The sequence below is a fragment of the Meleagris gallopavo genome, chromosome 2, assembly GCF_000146605.3.
Source record: "Meleagris gallopavo isolate NT-WF06-2002-E0010 breed Aviagen turkey brand Nicholas breeding stock chromosome 2, Turkey_5.1, whole genome shotgun sequence".
Taxonomy (NCBI): Eukaryota; Metazoa; Chordata; class Aves; order Galliformes; family Phasianidae; genus Meleagris; species Meleagris gallopavo.
In genome coordinates, this window is record NC_015012.2 from 55,006,374 (window position 1) to 55,031,043 (window position 24,670).

Genomic DNA, 24,670 nt, shown 5'->3' on the forward strand with positions numbered 1-24,670 from the left:
ATTCAGATATCTTCTTGGGTAATAAGCTTGATGGAAGCTTTAATGTCCACAGAGAAGCTTTTTACTGCTGATAGTTAGTAGCAATATCTATTAGCCAAGATATCTTGGCACTTTATGGTAGGCCTAAGAATGATATGCAACATTAAAATATCCGTTATTCATTCCTCTGTCATATATAATTTCCCTCTTCTCAAAAGAAGAATAATGAATAAAGCTCCATATTAGATTTCCCTTCACTTTCAAAGTTGCAGTCAGGTAATTCTTCTGCCCACTGGTGTGCTGTAACATTCAGCCTTGCAGAACTGAAAACATAGGTTGGCAGGTTGTTATGGTTATAAAGCGTGACAAATTCTAGAGGTTTGGGTGACATTTGTCAGCTACTGCCTAACTTGAAAGCAGAAACTTCAGCCTTCCTGAATCAACTTAATACTTTTTAGCTGCAGTTAGCATTCCGACACGTAGTCAGATATTTTTAATTTACCTTCTTCAAGTCATATTCTCAATGGAATGGTTCAAAGGATAAACCAGAACAGGAAAAGCCTGTAACACTTCACTGAGTGAAGTCACTTTAGTGAGTAGTTAGTTTTGCTCTTGTTCAGAGTAGAAGGCATCTACAACAGCACAACAGGGAACAAAAAGCAGATATGAGAATCCAGCCTTCCCATTGAGTTGCTTCTAACTCCCAGAATATTCCTTCAAGTAGTTTTCAACCATCTACTTTCCTTTCATGTGTACTTTTTATAGCAGAAATACTCATGTCTGTTTTACAGGAAAGAGGATTTCAATCCATCCTTTCAGTGCACATCTCCTTTTTGAAGGATATGTGCTCAAATAAGAGTTCTCAAAATGCTCAGGAAAATACAATCTTAACAAACAACTGAGATCTAGCCTATCTGTAACTTACTTCCTATTCAACGGCCAAGTCCATTCTACTGCTTACAGTTAAATATTCAGTTTTATCCCTCTACCTAAGAGTTTTCTTTGCAAAGCACAGACCCTGACTTTCAAAGGCACTGAAATTCCCCTTTAGTGCACTTAGTTGGAAGTCCTGGTTCCACAGAAACACATGTGAATGTTTCTTCCCCTTTCTGAAAGGGTTTCATAAGCATCTCGCTGTCGGACTACTTATTCCATAGATGATATATACTATGATGATCCTTGGCCAGTTTCTTCATTGAAGATATGCTTCACTTTTAAAAGTTGCTTGTCCAAATTTCTATATTCTTCATGAAAGAAATTATGTTTTGAGACACTTCTCCTGTTGAGATAAACTCCTGCTGCTTCAGTTACTAATTTGATTTCAACAAACATTTGTTTCAAAGGACATCACACTCCTGCCAGCACTTTGTTCACTAACTTATTATCCTGCCTTGTATCTTGCCTATTAACACCAATTTCCTAAAATTATTCTTCAAATATCAATTATATATTTTTGTAATCTCAGCAGGACCAAACAAAACACACTTGATACAACAGAGAAACACGCATAAAACAAGAACGTACTTCAAAAAACCCTGCACTTTCTGTTTCCAATCAGGATTTCTAACTAATAAAAGATGAGGTGGTCCTTTTGACACTTTTTCTGTTCTTGATGGCTGGCTGCCTGTAAAGTTCATTATCAAAGGAAATATGCAAATGAGACCTCAAGATATATATCTGTTGGAGATGGAGCTCAGCTTTCTGTTCTAAGTTATTCCCAAGAATGAGTTGTGCGCAAAATGCTGCGATTACTTTTTCCATGAGCTCTTTGTCAATATATCATTTTCAAATTCAGCATTTGATTTCATGAACTAAACTGGTAATGCTTACTGTGTTTTCCTAATGGGTAATGCCAACCTGTCCAGTAGCTTATTCTTATATATGTATTCTTCTTTACACAGTGAAAATGATGTTTTTAGAGGTGTTGGACTTCCTCTTGTTTTTCGTCTCCAAAAGATGCATAAAAAATAAGTTTAAATGTTTTCATTTTACAATTTCTAAGCAACTCTAACTTGTCAATTATGACTTTTCTTGCTACTTACTTCTTCATCATATTGGTGGAAAAAAAAATAAGTTTGATATTTTAATCCCAGCACAGTAAGCAACTCCTGATCCAGTTTTGCCAACTTACATTCAAATGACTTGCTTCCATATTTGACCAAAGTCAACTGTGCTTTCTGTAATCTGTTCTCAAAACAGCAAAAGTACCACTGGTGCATCTTTATCACTCCCCACTTAGCCTCCAGGAAGCCTCTATGTTCCACCTGAAATACCTCTGTTCTATCTCTCTTGCAATAATTGAATGACCTTCCCTGGGCTGGCCATCTTACATTACTTTATAGTGAGGGGAAGAAGTCTCTGAAATCAACTCTTTCCCAAAACAGTTTGCAAAACTTGCATAATCTCAACAGACTAACTTTCATTGCAAAGGTTCTGCTGAATAGCCATCGCCTTCACTTCTGCTACAGATCCTTAAATAATAAAAAATTAAAGAAAAAACAAAAGGTTATTGTATATAGTTTGGTTAGAGAGAAATTAAGTTAGGGTCGCTGGCTCACATGGAGGTGGAAAGGTATCATCTCCTGGAGTCATCCAAACTAACATGAAGGAGATTCTGCTACCTAGTTATTTCCTGTAATTACAAGAGCCATTGCCCCTCATATTTCTATATGATAGCCATAGTCTCTCTTTGAGGTAGAACAATGGCTTCTGGGCTTCTACCACTCACCGTCTTCCCTCAGGATGGGCTGAGCCTCCAACAATGGCTGCAAAATATGGCAAGAGATAGGTTTTGTACAGTCTATTAGGCATCTCTCTGAGGAGCCATAGGTCCTTTCAGGTACACAGTAGGAGGTGTTGCCTTCATAGAGGCAAGACAACACTGATCAGATAATCAGTAATTCAACAAACAGTGACTCTTGTCACCTGCTGTGTACTGGCTCCTGCTATGTGGAAGTTACCAGGAAGCAGAAGCAGGAGTCATTGATCACATAGGAGTAAAGTACCCAAAGCAGTTGCCTGGCACACTTCTGCTTTTGTGTCAGGTACAATTTCTGAGCCAGCCCATCCCTCGTTCACTGTAAGTCGCTGTTCAGAAAATAGAAAAAGCAGCAGCAAAGTATATTCCCCAGTATGAGCGCTGGGGAGATACAACCCAGTACTCAATTACAAGTATTACATGCACAGCTTAGTCTCAGCAGTGGTCACACACTTTATCTGGATGAAATGATGGACTCCACTGAAGCCTAGGAGATATTTATGTTCCAGAAGAATAAGAGTGAGGATTGAAATACATTCATTAAAATTCTAAGTGCTATCCCAGATTTGCAAACACAAAATCACAGCACAGAAAATATTTTGCCCCATACAGGATAAAGTTATCTGCTTTTAGCCTTCAGCTGTTTGTTGAGGAAACTGATGGCACGACACTGCAATTTGTGATCTCAGTAAGACAGCAATACAGACAGAAGATACATAAAGATATGAGCTTCAAGAGTTTATCATATAAAGGATACAAATCTTTTGACATGAAAATTATTAGCAATAGTTATGTTTGGAACATATCCAGCCTTTAAACTCAGCAATCTAGTCTTAGATTTTCTATTGCTCTCTACAGAAGAAACACACTTTTTTAAGAAAATGATTAAGATGTCTGCTTATATTCTCTCAGATTTATCTCAATCTTGTTCTTTTCATTTTGTATTGGGCGATTTAGGCCTTCAGAGAATGTATTTGAAGGAAACATTGAGGTTTTGTCAATGGAGCCAAAGTTTCTAGCCTTCCCCTCACCTTCTCCCCCCTCTCCTCCTGCTCCCCCCCCCCAAAAAAAAATAGAAAATATGAAGTAAATAACTGATTATTGGTGGTAATGGAAAATGCAGCAATGAGTTAATTCTGAAGGAAGTGTGGACAGCAGCGCTACCTTTCTCATTCTTTATATGTGTAACCACATCTGCTCATTATCAATGTAATGAGCCCTCCAGGCTCACCTTAAAATGGCAGGCATGCCACAAAAGTGAATGGGGGACAAATGGGGACAGTGTTTTTTTTTTTTTAAGTGATGCAGTAATGAGGCACAGAGACAGCTTTAACTCCACTAAAATATTAATGTCAACTTCTAAAATTGTAATTATTACAACGTTATTGTTACCATTATAACTGAAGCAAGGAATTTTTCAGTGGAAACAACTGACAGTATCTGGTATTGTGTTATAAATATAGAAACTCTACTGTTCTGACTCTTATCTATTTACGCTTTCTTTAAAGATTTTTGTTATATAGAAGATCCTATGAAAGCTCAGAAGATAATGTCTAAGTGGGAAAATGAATATAGTACATAGGAATTCAGTAGCAGATCTTTCTAGACAACACAAAGATTAAGTTACATGAGGTGCAATAGACAACATGACTTTAAGACCTCTAAAGTCAAATACATGAAAGAGAAGCTTCTCTTGAAGTATTTTAGGTACAGTATATACTATTAAAGCAGTAAGATATTAACTGATAATATTAAAAGTAACTGTTTTGAAAACAGCAAATATTCAGTTCTCTATGGAAATAATTCTCTGTGGTTGTCTTCTTTGAGTTAGTATTTAGTCCATTACACAAAGAAGTCATTAAAAAGCACCATACAGATTACTTCTGCTATTCATGTACCATCAAAAGGAGGATGTTGACGGTGCACTAAAGTATACAAACATTTTTCACTGATACCTTCCGCATGTCAGCTCAGATTTGTACTGCATTACCCCAAATCACCTGTGTTTAAAAAAAACTCAAATTGTGAAACACCATATCTGTATGCATTTTCTATAAAAACTATGTAATTCGAGTGATACACAACTGGGACTATAGCTAAATGTACATCCTTTTAAAATGCAGAAGGAGCATTGTTTCCAACTAAGCAATTGTATTCATGTATGGTTCTTCTGGTGAATAGGTAGCACTGTTACTCACTACTTGCAGTATTGTTATTCTTAGAGATTTTATTGTTTCAGTGTATTGCTTTACTTGTTAAACCCATGTCTTTCAAGATTCTTAAATCATATATTTATGAAATTATTTCAAGGTTGCTAGTATATAGATATCTAAAGTCATTTATTTTTCAAATATATTTCTTTATAGTATTAAAAAAGCTAAACTAAGTCCCCAGTAATTCATACATTATAAATTTAAATCCAAGTCATCTGCTGCAGTAGATCTACTGTGCAATTTGTCCTTCAGCATATTTTAAACATAAAAATTCTAGGTTTGCTTCCTTTCAGCAATCCAGAAGTTATAGTTCTGAAACCTTGAAGAAAAAAAAAAAGAAAGCTTCCTTACAAGTGACTCATAACCAGAAAAATGTATAGATTTTTCAATTCAAAGGAAGCATAAAAAATCCCCACAGTAATGCAATTGCAAATGCTAATTGCATTCCAGAAAATTGCTTTACATTCATCAAACAACAATCAATGGAAGACACTACTATCTTCTTTTATTGTAGCTATGCTGTTCTCAGCTATATAGATAAGGCAGCGCAGACAGTTATAATCTTCCTCATTCTTATTTTCTGGGGCTTATAACTTGTAACAAAAATTTATACTGAAATTTACCAACTCAGCCCAAGAGTCTTTCTTTTTAATTGAAAAATGAGATGCAGCATATATTGGAGAGATAGAGCAAGACTAAGACAAACACTCCTATTCAAATATCTAAACTAATTCAATGTATCATCAGATGAGAATAAGTTACTCCATGCTCAAAACTTCAAAGGTGCTGTTCATTCAGATCCCTTGTGAAAACAGCAGTCTTCTAAATATTCTTTTATTTATTTTACATATAAATCAAGATCACAAAGCAAGGAGCAGTGGTTTGTAGAATGTATTCAGAATTGCTGACCATGTCAGCACATCGTGTAACACACCATTATATATTACAGTTTATCATCCCTGTGTGTATGTATGATGTTCACGGGCACATTTTTGCAATTTTGTATTTATACACATGTACATATTATATATACATATACATGTGTACATGCACAAATTATATATACACAGGTAAAAAACTGCACATTATTTTTGTTTCTGAATATAATTTTAATTCGAAGGGTCTCTGACATCTATATTTCAGTCCCAAAATTCCATAAGATCCTGATCGATTGGAGCCCACTGAATAACAATGGAAATGATTCACCATAACGGTCAGTTTTTCAAGTGAAAACAATTGAAGAATGGAATAGCAGAGCCCACGCAAAGCTCAGCTGCACAACTGAGCTTAAAACAATATATCATCATCATCAACATCATCAAGAACATAAAGAAAACATGTTAAAAGGGACAGAAAATTAGTGCACGTACTCTCAGCTCATTCCTTCCACTTTTACCAAAACAGATCCTCATAGATATTGTGATATTTAAAGAAGGTAAAAGTCTAAGGGAATGTTTCAAGTTTTTGATTTTTTTTATTTGCTTGAATTACAAAATCTATACAGATAGCAATATATATATATAGGGCAAGTGAAGTATGGCTTCACTAGATACCACTAGGGATAGAGGAGAGCTCAAGCATCTGCAAACATTGGCAAGCAAATATTCCTAGTGCTTTAGAATAGTAAATATGCAGTAAAGATGTAATTGGCAGGATTTTTCTTTCCCTATTGATGGGATGTTAAGGCTTTTTTTACCTGCTGTATAGTGAGCATACTACCTAAAAAGCAGTAAGTAAAATTCTGTTTTGGGAACACAAAATCACAGAATCATAGGATGGCTTGGGTTGGAAGGAACCTCAAGGATCATCAAGCTCCAACCCCCCTGCCACAGGCAGGGCTGCTAACCTCCACTAATAGTAGGCCAAGCTGCCCAGGGCCCTATCCAATCTGGCCTTGAACACCTCGAGGGATGGGCATCCAAAACCACTCTGGGCAGCCTGCTCCAGCACCTCACCACTCTCTTGGTAAAAAACTTCCCCCTGATATGCAACCTAAATTCAACCTAAAAGAACTGGTCCGTCTCTTCAGCTATTCTGTCTTCTAAAGCTGAGCTAATAGAAAGTTACTGTGCCTGGTTTCAACCTGTCTTTATGTCTTCTCTGCTTCCTGTACTCAAATTCTGTGGTTTATTCATAACTTGTTTCCATTCAATCAGCTGAGCCAATGCCAGATTGATATCTCATGAAAGTTTTCCACTTGAAGGCATATTAAGCAAAGCTTATCTTCGACAAGAATAAGCCGTAAGTCTCATGGATGATCTTTTAAATGTTACTTTTACTCAACAGAGAAAAACACAGACACTTAAGGGACAAAACAGCAACAGTAGCTCCAGTAAGCTAATGAAGGGACTATAGATTGTTGCCTCAAACTCAGGGATGCTCTGGAAGATCAAGGAGTTATAGGGCAGATAGCATCACTTAGAAGTCATATGCTTCTCTTATTTTTCATAATAGAAAAAGGATGGGGAAAATAGTAGCAGTAAAAAAATAGCTTCTGAAAAGAAAATTCAACCATGTTGAGTCTAAAGATTGTATCACGAACTTTGAGAACCAGTTCTGCTCAAGATGCTATTACACATCATATTTTGAGTTTGTACTATTTTCATAGCATCATAGAATGGTTTGGGTTGGAAGGACCTTTAAGACCATCTAGTTCCACCCTGCTGTAGGCAGGGACACCTCCCTCCAGACCAGACCTTCTCAAAACCCCATCCAGCCTAGCCTTGAATGCTTCCAGAGGGCATTCACAACTTCTCTGGGCAACCTGTTACAGAGTCTCACCACCATCACAGCAAAGAATTTCTTCCTATTATCTAGTCTAAATCTACACTCATCTAGTTTAGAACCATCTCCCCTTCTCTGATTGCTACCTGCCCTTATAAAAAGTCCCTTTCCAGCTTTCCTGTAGGCCCCCTCTTTGGAGTCTTCTCTTCTCCAGGCTGAAGAGCCCTACCTCACTCAGCCTGTCCTCACAGGGAGACTTCATGCTTCACTCTCTCATCATTCTGTGCCAGTTTGTGTGCCAGTCTGAGGATTCATTGATTCAAGTTGCTGAATTAAAAATAATGAGTGATCTGGAAAACTGAAATATATGATTTTCTATGAAGTAATAAGCTAAAACAACCCCCAAAAGGCATACAGTAAGTTCCAGAGCAAACGAGGAAAAACCACCAGCGTAGGGTTAATGTAGTGGGACAGAGAAGCATCATCTCCCCCTTGATTAGTTTTGAATTATTAGATTAACTCAGTCTTAATGAGTAATACCCACTCTGGAGTAGATTCATAATGTTTAACTGCTAACATTAGCAAGATGATAACCTAGCCTTAACTTGGCAAGATCTTTAAAGAACATATTTTCAACTTTCATATATGACTAAAATATGGCATTTTAAATCCAGTTTCTAATGATTTATTTTAAAACTTGTGTGGGTTTGGATAGTGAAAATTTACCAGTTGAACTTATGGTTAGTTGCAGAAACTGACGAGAAAATTGATTAAAACTAGCATAAATGGGTACTTGCACAAGAAATGTTACATCTGTTTGTAACCCTTTTTTCCCTCTTGGAATTTATAGTCCAGTTTTGTCAAACAGATCCTTACAACTCTGGCATTTACTTAGTCATCTTTTTATAATGTTTTCTATTAGCATAGACAGTTAAACATTCCCATTGTTACAATTTCATACAACTGCTATTTTCAGTTGTTAGTTTAGCTGTAGTCGTTAGTTATGAAATACTATCTTCATATTTACATCTCACTTTAATTTCTTTTGAAGTATTAAATAAAACCATATATAGTTCTTTCATTCATGATGCAAAGGATCATTCCAACTTTACTCCTGAGATCTCTGCCTGAGAATGCCACTCTATACTTCTAAGACTGATGTTGCATTGGCATAAATGACATTCAGATCTAGATGAACTAGCTGAAACTGAAAATAGTAACTTTCAAAGACTGCTGCGTGCATTAAAAGCCTAACCTGTTCTTTTTCCACTGTCTCTTATTGCAATTATGACTCATGTTTAGTTATAATCAGAGTACCATCTAACAGAAGTAATAAAAATAATCAATACTGCATCAATTCTTTAATAGCAGTTCTAATGTAACCAATACAATCAATTTAGTTTATTTTATAAAATCCTGCAATGCTACAATTGAATACAATACCATAATACACATTTGTCTATGGAAATTCTAGTTCTGTCAGTTGAGAATTAGTCTCTGTAGTAATGTATCCTAACTACACATTTGCACCATAAACTCTCATTTTAATTAAGGAAATAAAATATCCTCACTCCCTTATCATTTATTTACTCATTTCCAAATGCTTTCTATTGCATCTCAGTATTCCCATTATTAAAATAAAGCACAATTCCCAAAGTACGGGTCTAAATGTCTCGCTTTGCAAAGAAATAGTCTAGAATTCAAAATAGTCAAGCTAAACAAAAGGATTTCTATAACCTTGACACTAACACAATATTTGAAATTACTAAATGCTGAGAATGCTATCCACTTAGCCTAGCAAAATATTTAAGACTATGCTCCACTGAAAGCATGCAAGAACTCTCGCTGTGGTTAAAATGTTCAAAAAAATACTGCCAGTTAAGGGCTACAGTACTTAAACTTACACAAAACTCCCACTGTCCACTGCAGGTCATTCATTTTCTACTATAACACTGGACGGACCCATTTACAAAAGCACGGTTTATTTTGGAAAGCTTCCTTTCTGTATCAGATATCTCAAAATCTTCCAGAAACCATTTCTCAATGTTACAGCGCATTATTCCTTACAAATTTCACTATCATTGACAGAAAGAGAGAATAGTTAAGGTGCATCCACAAAGAAGGTTCTTATAATGTGCCATGGAAAATTTGTTTTTATAGAAATGATTCAAGGAGTGCAGTACCCGTGAATCTCAGCATTGTTTGCTACTGATCCCCATTTCATATTGCTTTTCCCAATGACTTTCACATACAACATAGGTGGTACACTGAGGACTACTTTCAGAATCTTAAGATATATACATGTATCATCCCTCACATACACAAGGAAAAATCCCTGCATACAAGGTGAAACATTAAAGTGGAGACAAAAAGCACACAGGAACTTAAGTTGAAGGTGTTTGTGCATGCTTATTTTCTGTGAGTGTTATCCTAAATCAGCAAGGAGATTTCCCCAACCCAGCTTGTATACTTCACAGTCAGATGCAGCTGAACTGGCTTAGCTAATTTAAAGTATCAGATGGTAAAATGTCAATGTTTGGTATCAACCAGAATTTGAATGGTACTGCCTTCAGTGAAGCTAGTTGATTAGGATGCTGGTATCTGACTCTATTTGTTTTAACAGTTCTTTAGAAGTGAGATGTGGCAAATTCAGATAACAGTTAGAGATCACTGGTACATATCTGACTGTTTGTAACCATCACTTGCATGAAAGGCTGGGACAGAAAAGAACAGTTTAAATAAGGTTGAATTTAAAGAAAAAAAAAAAAACACTAATTTTTAAAGAGACTGTAATTGACTAGTCAGGAATTGGAAGCCTACATTATGGCACTGTGCCACTGAAGAGGCTGCCATAAAGAAAAACACAATGTTTGGAAAACTTGAGTCAACAGGAACCTACAAGATGAGATAGAGGAATAAGGATGTTATTGGCTGCCAGCATGAATAGCTTTTATCATGAAAACCATAATTAAAGGCTATGATTGGACTGTAGAAGATGCGTTCATTGTATGTTCCTGTGCAGAAACATAAATGTAGGCATGGCCAAGTCCCTGCCACCCTGTCAGCACCAGGATCCAGGTGGAGAGGCACTTGGGGCACACCTTCACAGAGTTTCACAACCTCCACTTGTTTTTGGAATGTTTGGGGTTTGTATGAAACCCAGTTAGATGCTCAGCCCCTTAAAGCAGCAGTGCTCCTTACAGGTGGGGTACTTCGTGAGATACATATACTTAATTTTCTTTTTTAGGTCACATGAAATTTTCCCACTTGTATTTTTGAAGCATTTGTTTTACTGGTCATTACCAAATATTTTGGGTAGCCACTGTGCTTCTTATTTCTTATCGTGAGAAATACTCATGGTAATACTCAAATATTATTCTTTCCATGTGTTCTTCACATACTGCTTATCTCAGAAAATTACTTGCCAAGTCTTTTGTAATTTAATGGCACATAGCCTAAGAACACATGATGAGCTAATTTCTTTTTTTCTCTTCACAGCTCCAACTGAAAAGACCAGTGGCAACCAGAGCATCCTGTACAGGACACTGTTGACTCCGTCCAGGTCATCTCTCCCCAGACCACTGTTCTCTTCGTCTGCTTGTCTGATCCAGGCAAAACAAGCTCTCAATCCCACTTCAATCCCAAAACAGGGGAAAAGTCCAAACATTAGAATTAGGAAGCATATTGACTTCTGTAGCAGTAAGGCCACTAACAACGCAGGGTCAGGGAAACGCAAAAATCTCTTTCAAAGCTGCTATTAGGGTACAGCTAAAGTTATTGTTGCTTTTGTTTTCTGGCTGGAGGCCAGCACACTCCATAAGCTATCTTTTATGAATAGTAAATTTGAAGTGATTTATAAATTAATGCAGTCCCTACCTTCCTCCTCACACACAGTAAATAACTGCAGCTTTTGACTTACTTGTGCAAGCGATGAATTAAATCTAGAGTTTGATGCTGGAGGAAAATAAACCAAGTGGAGAATGCTAAGAATGATAAAAGCAAGCAAAGGACAATACAATATCATTGCTGTTGATTAGCAGAAGAAAAGCAAGTCTCTAAAGAATAATTCTTCATGCAGTGAGAAGATGTCAACTGAGAGCTGAGATGCATGAATGCTGCAGCAATGTGCATGCACTCCACTTCACCACCGTCAAGTGTAGCTCCCCAGCCCCACTGACACTCCCCACCCTGGGGCTCTCCATTCTGATCCTAGGCACAGGGCAACCAATGCAGCCCAGGACCAGGAAACTGCATACTGACTGTACTCAGACACTTCGTCTGCATCATCTGATGCCTTTACCTGGGATCTGTACCTGCATTACACGTAATTTTGGAGAAAGGAGCAAATAGGTTATACTTCCCTCACTTCCAACTCACTAAACATCCAGATCAATGAGAAAATGAAGCAATATACACCATATTGTTTGTATGTCTGTGTGTGCAAAAAGAAATGCCATAGGGCAAATGGTAACTCTCTGTCCTAAAAATATTAAGTTTTGCAAATATTATTACAAGAGCCAAGTCAAGCAGAATCTCTTTAAAAAAAAAAAGGTTTGACGAATCAGATTAATGTAATATTGTTACTTCCAATGTCAAATTTAGCGATTAGCTTGTCATTGTTTTATACTAAATAGTAATAATATGGCACTGCTTTTAAGCCTACGCAATCAACATTGTTTCCTAGCAAAGCCATGTTGTTGCAGAAAAATTAAAGCACAAACCTCCATTCTTCTGTCTGTCCACAAAAGCACAATGTATGTGGGCCTTCAGCCCTTGATGAAGTGGTAGTTAGCTAAAATTTGTCCCAAGAGCTATACATAATAACAACAACCAAAAAAAAAAGTAGACAAGAAGGAATGAGAAAATAAGCACACTTTTTGTGATCACTATCACCTTTAAAAGACAAAATTATCATTCAAAATCTAAAATTACCACCTTTAACTGCTTCTATTGCTGTGATGAAATGACCAAAAGTAGAGAGCTTGTCCATTTCACAAAGGACCAACCTGAGACATAACAGGAAATCAGGCTTCTGCAAACAGAATTGTTTGCTGAGTCCACAGTGAATAGGACAAATAGCGAGAGGGGCTTTAACTTCTTTAACTTCTGTGAGGGACTTCTAGATGGTCTGGGCAAATGATCAGATGCGTATGTGGGTGGATGTATATATGCATAGGTTGTACAGATGAATACAATGAAATACTGTAACAGATTGCCTGCAAATATTACATAGTCTCCATCATAAGAGACTATTAAGACCTTGCATGTAAGACATACGCAAATGTGTTGCTTTCCAGGAACAGGAAGATTGACCAGATGAGCCTTCTCCTTTTCAACAGTTTTACGGAAATGAAAACTTTTGTTTAGAATGATGTAGTTCATCCATTTGTAGTGATGCAATTGATTATGAAATGAGCTATGCAATGGAGAATCAAGACTAAGTACAAAGCATAAAGGGATGTAGATATCCCAGTCCATTTTATTCTCTGTTCACTGTGTTTGTCTGTGAGCAGAAATGGTTAATGACAAAATGTTAGCTTTGGTGACAATGAAATACCTAGCTCTATTTCTGAAGCAACACAAAGAGACAGTGTTAGCTCTCAGCTGACCCCTATGCACAAAGAAAGACAGCAGGAAGGAAAAGAAGCAGGAGAATCAACAAAACAGACATTCATAAAACTATTAAAAGCAAATGGAAAAATTAATATGGAAATTACTAAATGTCACTAGGATAATACATGATCAAGTGAGAGGCTGCTGCTTCCTAGCAAGTATATGAATGATTAAAGTACTAGAAGCATATTCTTTAAAAGGCTCTTTTACACAATTAGCATGAATAAAAAGCATGTGAGTAAGAAGTCCTTGTAAGACCTTTAATTCCCATCTCCAAACCAATACCAGTAATTAAAATAGAAGCATAATTTTTCATAGTGTAACTTTCATATAGTCAAAAGCAAAGAAAACAACATGAAGAACTGAAGAATTATAATAACTCTATCACTAGGGTGTGAGTAGTGATTAACTGAAAAATGTTCCCATATGATTAACACTAAAATATGAGTTGACTCAGACAATCCCAACTGCTCATCCATGATTGTCTTTTATAAGACTGCTGCCTTCCTCAACTGCCTAATAAAAATGGTTCCTCCAGTGAACTGTTAGCAAAGACAGAAAATCTTTCAAAAAATTGCCAGAGCATTGGTTTTATTTGTTGTTTATTTTCCTTTAGCAAGGTTTGGAAATGATAGAAGAAAATCTTTTAAATGGCTAAAAATACAGAAGGCAATAAGTTTTAGTTCTTCGTACAATTATTCATGCTGACTATGCACCAAAAATAAATAAATACATAAATACATAAATAAATAGATAAATAAATAAAAATTTTAAAAAACATCTGTTCCTCAAACAAACAAACAAACTGTACGTTATAACATTATTTCTAAATAGAATTTAGATATGAATTTAATCCAAAGGCTTTTGATTCAAACAATCTTTACAACTTTTCTCATGTATCAGATTCAGTCTTCTCTGCTATAATAAAGATACCCATGGTTTATAACTCTGGAATTCTCTAGCAGAGTAGAACTCATTAATCAAAATAGTATTTTGATGGTCTCTGTAAATAAATGGAAATACAACTATTCTTATTATAGCTATGGTGCATGAAAACCTGCTCACAGAACAACTGGGAGTATTATTCATTTACAGTTTCTAATCAGATTTAGAATCTAGAATAGAAATCTGATGGTTTTTAATTGCTTTAAGCATCTTATTCCATTTTTCAAAATCCTGTAACGCAACATTGAAATTATTGGCACTGTTCCATACCAATTCTTATATAATGAACTTCTTTTTATTACCAATTGCTTTGTACAGGAAAAATGTAACTCAGTAAAAGGATAGAAATGTGACTTTAAAATGCATTCAAGGTTTTGTAGTTTCCCCTCCCACCGTCCCTCCCTCCCCTACCCCCCCCCAAAAAAAAAACGTTAAAGAAAGTCAAACTCTATTGGGTACAGCTCAGTCTATTTCTCATACACAAAACCAAACAGGCAAGAGAAGTAATGCAGCTCCTCTGTGAGGGAAGAGATAAGTCTCTGGGGTCATGCAGATCAACATGTACAGTGATTTAGGTTTAAGCTCAGGTATGGATCACCAGATTTCAACAGGAATGTTGCAAGGATAAATTTGCTTGTGTACACGGTCTCAGATGTTAACAAGAGAAAACTTAATTTCCTTCAGAGATAAATAGCAGGAACCTGAGTCCTAGTGGGAATAACTAGGGCATTGGCTTCTGTCAACCACACAGGCATGCTTAAGATATCCAAAGGAAAAATTTCATTTCTGAAGTTTCTCAAGAATAAAATATTATGCAAGCATGTAAACCAAGCAACATTTAACATCCAAGAATAATACTTGCAGAAACTACATCTGATCTCCAGTTATGCATGCATGAAAGTTTGTAGCTTTCTAATTTTAAATACAGGATTGTTTTAGTGATGCTCTCACTGCCAGAAATATTGCACCAAGAACTGATCATGCTCACTAAAAACATTTTTATAGTGCAGTTTTATACTACGCAGTTTCATTAGCAAATATCTTAATTCTCTTCCTATTAAAATAGTGGTATTTTCCTTCTAACACTTTCAGAAATGATGAAGTTTAAAATTCTCTGCTAGATTAACTGTTAGTATCTTCCTATAAAATGTGCAAGACGTGGAATCTTCAGATGTCACAGGCGAGGCAGAGGACTGGAATTGGATCTGATTTTTGCCAGTACCATGCGTATTTCGTTCCTTGCTGTTGCTTTGAAATATCAGTGAATCATCACCAATAAGATACAACCTTTTTATTTTTAAACACCTCCTTCATTTCTAACCAAAGCAAGTAACAACTAGCATGACTTACTGCATTGTATTGTATGCTGAATTCTCAACCACATAAATAATTTGGTTATTCTGAAATGAGCAAGTAGCAAAGTAAAGACACTGCTGAGCTGATTGCTAGCATTTCTCATAGCCTTCCCACTTTTAACATCCTTTAGGAAATGCATATTTTTTCTTGTTCTTCCATTTGTTCCTTCATTCATCTGCTGAAAATCATGATTTCTCCTGCAACTTTTTCCTCAGAATGAGTTAATCATTCTGTATCAGTTTGGGCTGATTTGAAAATAAGCTCTACTGCAAAAAACATTGATGAAATTACCACTGCAAAAACTATCCAGCAGTGTCATTTCAGTGTGTACTATAAAGATAATTATAGTTTGTCTGCACGATAAATTTGTACCAGGGAAGTTTTACTGAATTTCAGATTCTGGAGAATGTCTACAAAATTCCTCTTTTGAGCACTTCCACACTATTACATACTCATTTGGGGAAAGAAAAAAAAAAAAAAAAAACGGAAGAAATAGTAAAAAAAAAGTAAAAGTAAATAAAACTAATAAAAGTAATAAAAGTAATAAGCATATCTACATAGGCTTGTAACAACACTTAGCTCAGGCCGCTAAAGGAATCGTCATACATACTGTGTCCATATGCTTATATCATTTATTTACCTGTAATACCTACTTTGGATTTTACTTCCTAGAAACATTTGTATCAGCCTAGACAAGGTAAAAATGCTATAAAAGTGTAAAGACAAAGCACTGTTTTCTACACAATTGATGATTTTTTCCTCCCTTTTTCAATGCTTGCCAGGCACTATCTTCCCTGATTCATGAACCCCTGACTCCCAACTCCAAACACCCATACTTTCTCTATATCTAAATTCTCTTCTAAAATGAAGAGAGCTTCTCTTCTCTTTTCTTCTCTGACCAGAACTTTTCATCTAATTATTTTGTTCTTTGCTGATTTTCCTCATTTTCCTTCTAATTTGCTGTGATTTTTGTCTGATCTTTTGAGAGATCCCGCTTTAAGTGAAGCACTGCAAATCAGATTCCATTTTTATAGAACAATCTATTCATTTTTTTTTCCAAATCAAGTATTTCTCCAACAATTTCTATTTTCAATAAATAAATAAATAGAAACAACAGACAATGACACAAGACAGCAGCACTTCTATCTTTTCTTAATATAGCATATTTGAAATAGTTTCAAATACAATGCTGCTTTTTTTTTTTTAATTATTACTTATGGTATTAAAAACCTAGCTTTCTCAACAATTCACAGTCCATCACACATTGGGCACCATATCAAATTTTCTGGTTTAATCATGCAGCAGTAGCTATATCTAGCATCTTTTTGAAGTATCCTCCAGAACCACTAATTAAGATCATGCAAGTATCAAATTAAAATAAGAAAGAACGGTATTTTCCATAGTTCCTTTTTTTTTTTTTTTCAAATTTTGATCTATTTTTACTACAGAACTTCTAGCTGTAGCATTCACAAAAAGTTTGTTTCGTTCTGGAGACAAACTATAATGTGGTGGTGTCATCTCCCTCCCACAGCAGCTAAAATCTTGCTCACTAAAAAATGCACTTGTTTGACTTAGTTACTTAAACTTTTTCTAATCTTGGGCATCCTAAGCATGTTAGTAAGACTAAGTACCCAAGTTGTCTTGATGACATACATGACAATATCTTAAGTGTGTGATGACGAGACTGGTAAATGTTCAAAGCTGCAAATGCAAGTATTATGTAAGCTGTGGCCAGGATGTTTATCTATTGTAGAGCTTGAAGGACCTGTTTTGGGAACCTGCATTTTACACATTTCCTTGTAACAGTTCACCAGCCATATTGGTCAATTACAAAATATTTGAAGCACAAAAAAATAGATACAAATTTTCATGTGTCCAGATTCCTTAAAACCACAGTGTTTAGCAATCTTATTCTCTCATTTACTACTTAAAGTTCACTTTAGGCTACAGGCTATCATGTAAAGATCAGCATTTTTTCCTGTTTCTCTAAACAGACTTCAGCTCCTGAGATATTAAGTTTTATTGGCATTCCATGTTATTTTACTCATAGTATTTTATATCCACCATGTAAGAGGCTGACTAAACTTGCATGCTGTAGGCATGCAGGATTGATAACTCTAATTACATGTAGCCACAAATAAAAGGATATCTGGTATAAGAGATTTTTTAAAAACTCAAAGTAATTTAAAAAACAGGGCAGTAGTGGTGAACTGCTACCTATAAACAATATGTAGAATGTTAAACATTTGTGTAAGGGTTGTCTGCTGGGAGAAACACATTAGTATGAGTAATGTAGACCTGTTTCTGCGAGTTTACCATGGCAAAGATTTTACAGACATTTTTAATATGCATCATGTTAATTCCAAATAAGGCTTGCTATGATAGAGTAAAATAGCTTGATCTCTCAAATACTCTAGGTCTCACTGTCTAGGTCTCACAGCTTTCTGGTGTGTCAGCCACTCTTCCCAGGTTTATCTCATCAGCAAATTTGCTGACAGTGCATTCTATTTCTTCATCTGGATCACCGATGAAGATGTTGAACATCAGACCCAGTACTGATCCTTAGGGAACACCTCTAGCTACAGGCCTCCAACAAGACTGCATCACAGATCACAATCCTCTGAGTTCTATTAGTCAGTCAGTTTTGAGTTTACCTCACTGTACACTCATCTAACCCACACATCTTTGGCTTACTTATGAGGATGTAATAGGAGTCTTTTATAGGAGCCTTGCTGAAGTCAAGGTACACAATATCCACTGCCCTCCCTCTATCTACCCAGACAGTCATGACATCATAGAAGGCTACCAAGTTGGTCAAGCATGAATTCCCCTTGGGTAAATTCATGGTGACTCCTCCTGATAAACTTCCACTTGCTTGGAGATAATATCCAGAATATACTGTTCTGTCACCTTCCCAGGAATGGAGGTGAGAGTGACTGGCCTGTAGTTTCCCAAGTCCACCTTTTTGAGGACTGGAGTAACACTGGCTTTCTTGCAGTCCTCAAGCACCTCTCACAGTCTCCATGACCTTTCAAAGATGATAGGGAATGGCTTGGTGATCACTTCTGCCAGCTCTCTAAGAACTCAGGGGTGTATCCTGTCAGAGCCCCTGGATTTGTGTGCACAGAGTTACCCCAGATGACCTCAGAACAGATCCCATATCAAGGAGAAATCTTTCATTCTCCAGATTCTCTTTTATCTCCAGGGTCTGAGTAAAGCAAAGGTGTTCAGTAACTCCACCTTCTCAGTGTTCTCTGCAACTAAGACACTCACCTCATTCAGCAGCAGGCCCACATTTTCCCTAGTCTTCCTTTTACTACAGATACACTTGAAGAAGCCCTCTTGTTGTCCTTAACCTTCCTCACTATATTTAATTTCAAGTGGATCTTAGTATTCCACATTGCATCTTTGCTTGCGCACAGTACATTCCTATATTTCTCGGAAGTGACCAGACATCCTTTCCACATTCTGTAGACTTTCATCTTCCATTTGAGTTTTTTCATCAGCTACTTGCTTATCCATGCAGGTCTCTTGCCACCTTTACTCAACTTCTTACTCTCAAGGATGACCAACCTTGAGCTTGGAAGAAGCGGTGCTTGACCACCAACCAGTTTGCTTGGGCCCTCTTATATTCCAGTGCTCTAACCCATAGAATACCTCCAAGTACATCTTTGAAAAGGCCAAAGTTCAGGGATGCAATTCTACTTATAGTCCTATTTCATCCACCCAGTACCCTGAATAGGTGGCCTGTAGTATACACTAACAATCATATCGCCCACATTAGTGTGACTCAAATTCTCACCTGTAAGCTCTCTATTCCATCATTCATCCCTAGACAGAGCTCAATACTTTCTCCAGTTGCTCTCTTACATAAAGAGCAACTCAATTGCCTCACATTGCTGGCCTGCCTTTCCCAAAAGATAGGTCACTGAAAGTAATGTCTCAATTATTTCCATGAAAAATACAATAGATATAAAGAGCATGATAGTACTATCTAATTGAGCAAATTCTCAGCTATAAAACATGTTTTCAACATAGTGACTGTCATTAACCAATTTACATGATGAGCTGATCAAGACTCTTCATTTCATGATGTGACAGCTGTACATGGGTGTCTGGAATGTAGCTTGGCTTTCACGTCACTGTTGCCAGCGCTGAGATGCACCACCCACTGCCTCACTGTGCTCACACCCACTGTTCAGTCTCCAGAAATGTTCAGCGAGAATCGATAAATGTCAGTGGGCGCACTTTATTCTACACTGAGGAATTAAATTACATGCCTTTGTTTCCTATGCACTTCCATGTCTGACACCGTTTTGTCAGACTGCCCCTCTGCTGCCATTTATCACACCTTTACAAAATGTAACCGAATATTAGAAGGAAGGTTCAGCCTCTACTGCCACACCAACATCCACCTCTGATGTTTTGGGCCAACATAATAATATAGAAAACATTAGTTTCAATGCAGCCCTTTTACAGTGGAAGCCCTTCTAGCTTCCATTTTATGAGAATCCACACTTTAGATAAAATTTACACATATTCAGGAAATTATATTTCCCCATCTGATATTCAAACTTTAGAATTTGAGGGCTTGGAATCTCCAAACATATATTTGCTTGGGAAACTTCTGTAGGAGTCTTGTTGAGTTTTTGCCAATCAAGAGTGATTGTGTACTTTGAGTGATGAGCAACCTTTTCCCAGGGAGATATTACTAAAACTACATAAGTGAATATTGAAATCCTTTGTGGGATGTTGCAATGTACCTGAGAGATCACTTTGACTATCATTCAGTTCCAGTCCTACTGAAATAACAGTGATCCTACAGTAAGGTACTTTGCATGGATAGCTTTAGAAGAAATTGTACTGAAGTTCAGACTAAATGAACTATACTAAGATCCGGGAGTGAGGACCAGCTTTATATATGAAGTTGATGCTGCTTCAGAGAAAAGGCAGTGCAGCAGCAATGAACAATATAAAGGTAATAAAGGATAGAGGTTAAAGACATAAACTTGCAAGCAGATGGGAAAACAAAAGACAGAAAAGCAGGGGAGCTTTTTATACTTTCAGATGCTTAAGAAATTTGTGACTAATAAGTATGCTATTTTCTATGTAGATTGTTAGCTAAGCATTAAATTGAATGGAGCTGTGCCAATTCTTACTAGCTGAGTATTTGGCTTCCCACTATTAAGACAGAAATAACTAGAGAGCAGCAAAAACATTCTCTTCTTGAAGACTTACCAATTCCTGAAGCTGAGGCCAGGACTCAAATATATCTGTTGGTGAGTCTTATATCTGAATTATGATCGTGGTAATGATGTTCTAAAGGCTTGTGGCTCAAAGAATAATCCTGTTAAGTGTAGCCAGCACTAAACACATCCACTTTTAAGGAAGATGAATCTGGAAATCTTCCCAGGTTATACATCTGCCTCTCTAATTCACACTTACTCAAAACATACAGACTTCTCTCTATGACATATTTGTGGGTGAGCTCAGAACAGCTTGCTAAAAAAATTCTAGTTAAAATGCTGACTGCATGTTAGATATTGTATATACAAATATAACTGAGAACATGTTGAATCATCTGCATAAAATGTCATCTAACAATTATTTAACTTAGGGCAGATAGAAATTGATTTGATTTGGAGAGAAATACACAAGAAGACATTTTCTTCTTCGCTTTATCTCTTCCTCATCTTGTTTTCCTTTCTTCACACTTCAGTTCTGAAGCCTCTTAACCTTTTCCTGCACAACAGAGATTCTTCTTTTTTAAAAAGCAAATGAGATTCTTCCCAAAGGAATTTGGCTGCATTTCAGAGGGGTTGATGGCAATGATCCAGTGCTTGAGCCATTCCTACAGCATTATTCACCATCAGACAGATTCCCAAGATCTAAGGCATCACTTATTTTTCTATCACTAGGCATTTCCCAGACATTTTCTGAGAAGGCTGACTATGCTGCTTTGGATCATCCCCAGTATTCAAACCTTTAATGCACTAAAAGCTAATGAAATATTAGGAATTGGATGATTTCTAGGAGCCAACTGTGTGTGTATGCCTGTGTATGTGTGGTACCAAGCCAGATTTTTAATGTTTCTATCTAGTTGGCTCTTCAGATTTATTTTCATTTGCCATCTGTGCCCTGAAAAAATGAACTCACATGTTTTGCTCATGGAAATAGCACACAAACCTGTTTAAGTAGATGAATAATATCTGGTTTACAGTGCCCCTTAATTATACAAATGGTAAAATTGTACACAAAAACAAAATGCCATAGCATACCAATATTCTGAAAAGAAAAAAAAAAAAGCAAATTCTTGTATTACCATATCAATGGCAAAGAGGACTACATAGCTCAGGCAGCATCTGGCACAGCTGTTCCTCCATTCATTGAAAATCCCCATGCAAGAGTAACAAAAAAAACCCCTCAAAGATTGAAGTACAGCTAGGACAAGAAAGTAAATTATTGTGATGTAGTGAGAAGGCACTGCAGCTTTAAGTAGTGCTCAACACTTTCTGAGGGATCTTTATACTTAATGCAAAGATATTAAATCCTGAAATGACACACTATAATCAGTTGAGCTGGACTGAATTGTGTTAATTTTTTTTTTTTTTTGTTTAAAAGTATGTTCTTATTCACTATGTCTCATTAACATAACAGAGGATACAGACCTAAGATTGGGTGGTATGATTTTACATCACTCTCTGTATTGTTAGGTAGTGGCACTTCAAAAGGATTGATTTTTTTTCCAAGTCTGTTTAGCTGGAGGGCATGCAGATATATTTTACTAGCAAAAGGGTTAATAGATTCAACCTTTTGAAAAATGTACTTCTTTACATGCATATAATATGATGGATAGTTAACTGTGTGCACATTGGTAAACAGAGGTGAAAAACAAATTAATTGGAAGGTATAGAGTTTATTGTTTGTTCTCTGTTTGATAGATGGATCTCATTATTTCACTTGGGCAGACAAAGCCATAACAGTTTCCAGAGAAAGGAGAAGTGGCAGCTCCAGGAAACTGCTTACAGATGGACACCCAGCAGGCTAAAAATATTACTTCTGTCCACCTCATCAATAAACTGGCTCCATGCAGAATGGCAATTATTCTTTTCCTGCCTGTACAGCCCTTTGTGAAGCCTGAGGACTGTTATTGATAACAGGGTATGGAAAGCAAAATGTGTACAGTAACTCAAACTCATTTACTATGGTAAATCCATACTAGGTAGCAATGATGCCTTTTATGCCATTATTTAAAGTGGCAGCACGCACTTGTCAATGTCCAAAAGGATTAAGTTGATCCTGTATTCTACTACTAGCCTATAAATGATTAATGATACAAAGTTATTAATTGCCTATTTTAGATATAGCACATTCTGACCCAAAAGAAATCCAAATCTGAACAACATATTTTGCCTTTAATGAATTAACATGTGACAGATCAGGGGTCTTTTTGATCTTTCATGACACATGCAGAGACAAACCTAACTGTAACAATACAGTACATTACCTGGAGAAGATAGATTCTCTCAAGAGAAAGCATGGGAACTACTTATGATTTCCGAGGGTGCCAACTTCACGGGCTGGAAAACAGCAGCACCATCACCCAGGCCTGACCATAGGGTGGAACAAGTTTCACACAACACAATAACACAAGGGGCCTTGATAGTAGCAGCTGCCTGAAAAACAGCTGTGACTGTTTTATGTACAAACTGCTAACATTTATAAATAATTTATTACATGTCCACAGTCCCTCTGCCTTTTGACCCCAATACACTTTCTAAATACATAGCAAATAGAATTTATTCTATATAAAGTACTTGCTCTTTGCAAGGCTTCACATGGATCTGTTGACTACACATTAAATTTTAGATGAGAAATCTATGCAAGATTTTTCATATTTAAATATAAATTTGTGTATGGTATCTACATCTATCTTCTGAGAAATACTAAATCCACTTTGCCTTAATATACCACACGCACAATGGGAAATAATTGAAGTTCAGATATAAGAGCTGCATGTTCATGAGGATAGGTGATTTCTGCCCATAAAAATGTCAGGTATGTCCTCATTCATCTTAAAAGATTTTTTCCTCTGTCAGTTAAGAAGACACAGTGACAAGAAACCTTAATTTGCTCAATAACGCAGTCATTAATCCATGAGCTCCAAGGTAAAACACTCTTCTAAGAAGAGGAATGTAATTAGAAAAAATGGAAGTTATTCCACTATGGAGTTTAAGACAGCTGAAAAAGGCTATGTTTAAAAAACACAGAAGCCAATGGAAATACTGTGAATGGTTGAAATATAATCAAATATTAGCTCACCATTTCATAGAGAATTGCCATAAAGACACAGTTACACCCATGTTGCTGCTACTATTATTATTATTGATGTCTAGCCCTTATAAATATTCTTGCAACAGAGAAGTTTACAAAAATTTGCAAGAGGAACTACGTATTCTCTATTTAAGATTTTTAAGTCTCTGAAATGACCTGTAAAATCCCTTCCTGATCACAGCAGTCCTGTTATTGCTCATGCAGGAGGTAGACCTCCACCCAGCCAGGGTACTTTACCTTCACTAGATAACACTTCAAATTTATTACCTGTGTTAGTATTTGAGAAGCCCATCCCAGCATCTGTTTCATATATTCACACAAATTTCCTTTAATTACATCAATTTAAGTATAGAATTAACATAAAATAAATCTTTGAAAAAATGTTTGAGTATTCATGATCACAAAGATGTTATGAATTTACAAAGCCAGAAGATTGCTGTAGGTCAAGTTGATAATATCACACAAAAATGAGCAACTTGGAAACTGAGGAAAGAATAGCATAAATTCGTCATATATTTTGCATTCATCACTTAATGACCTGGAAGTCATTGCTTTATTTCCACTTATTCCAGTAGATTGAGTGCATTAGTTAAAACTAAAACAATAATGGGGAAAAAAAAAAAAAAAAGGAAAAAAAGACTCTGAACTTCCACTACATACATACATGGAAATAAAATCTCTACCTTAGAGCTTTCACAAATGTAACCTGTGTCATCTCTTCTGAAACATCATTCAGATGAGAAAAAAA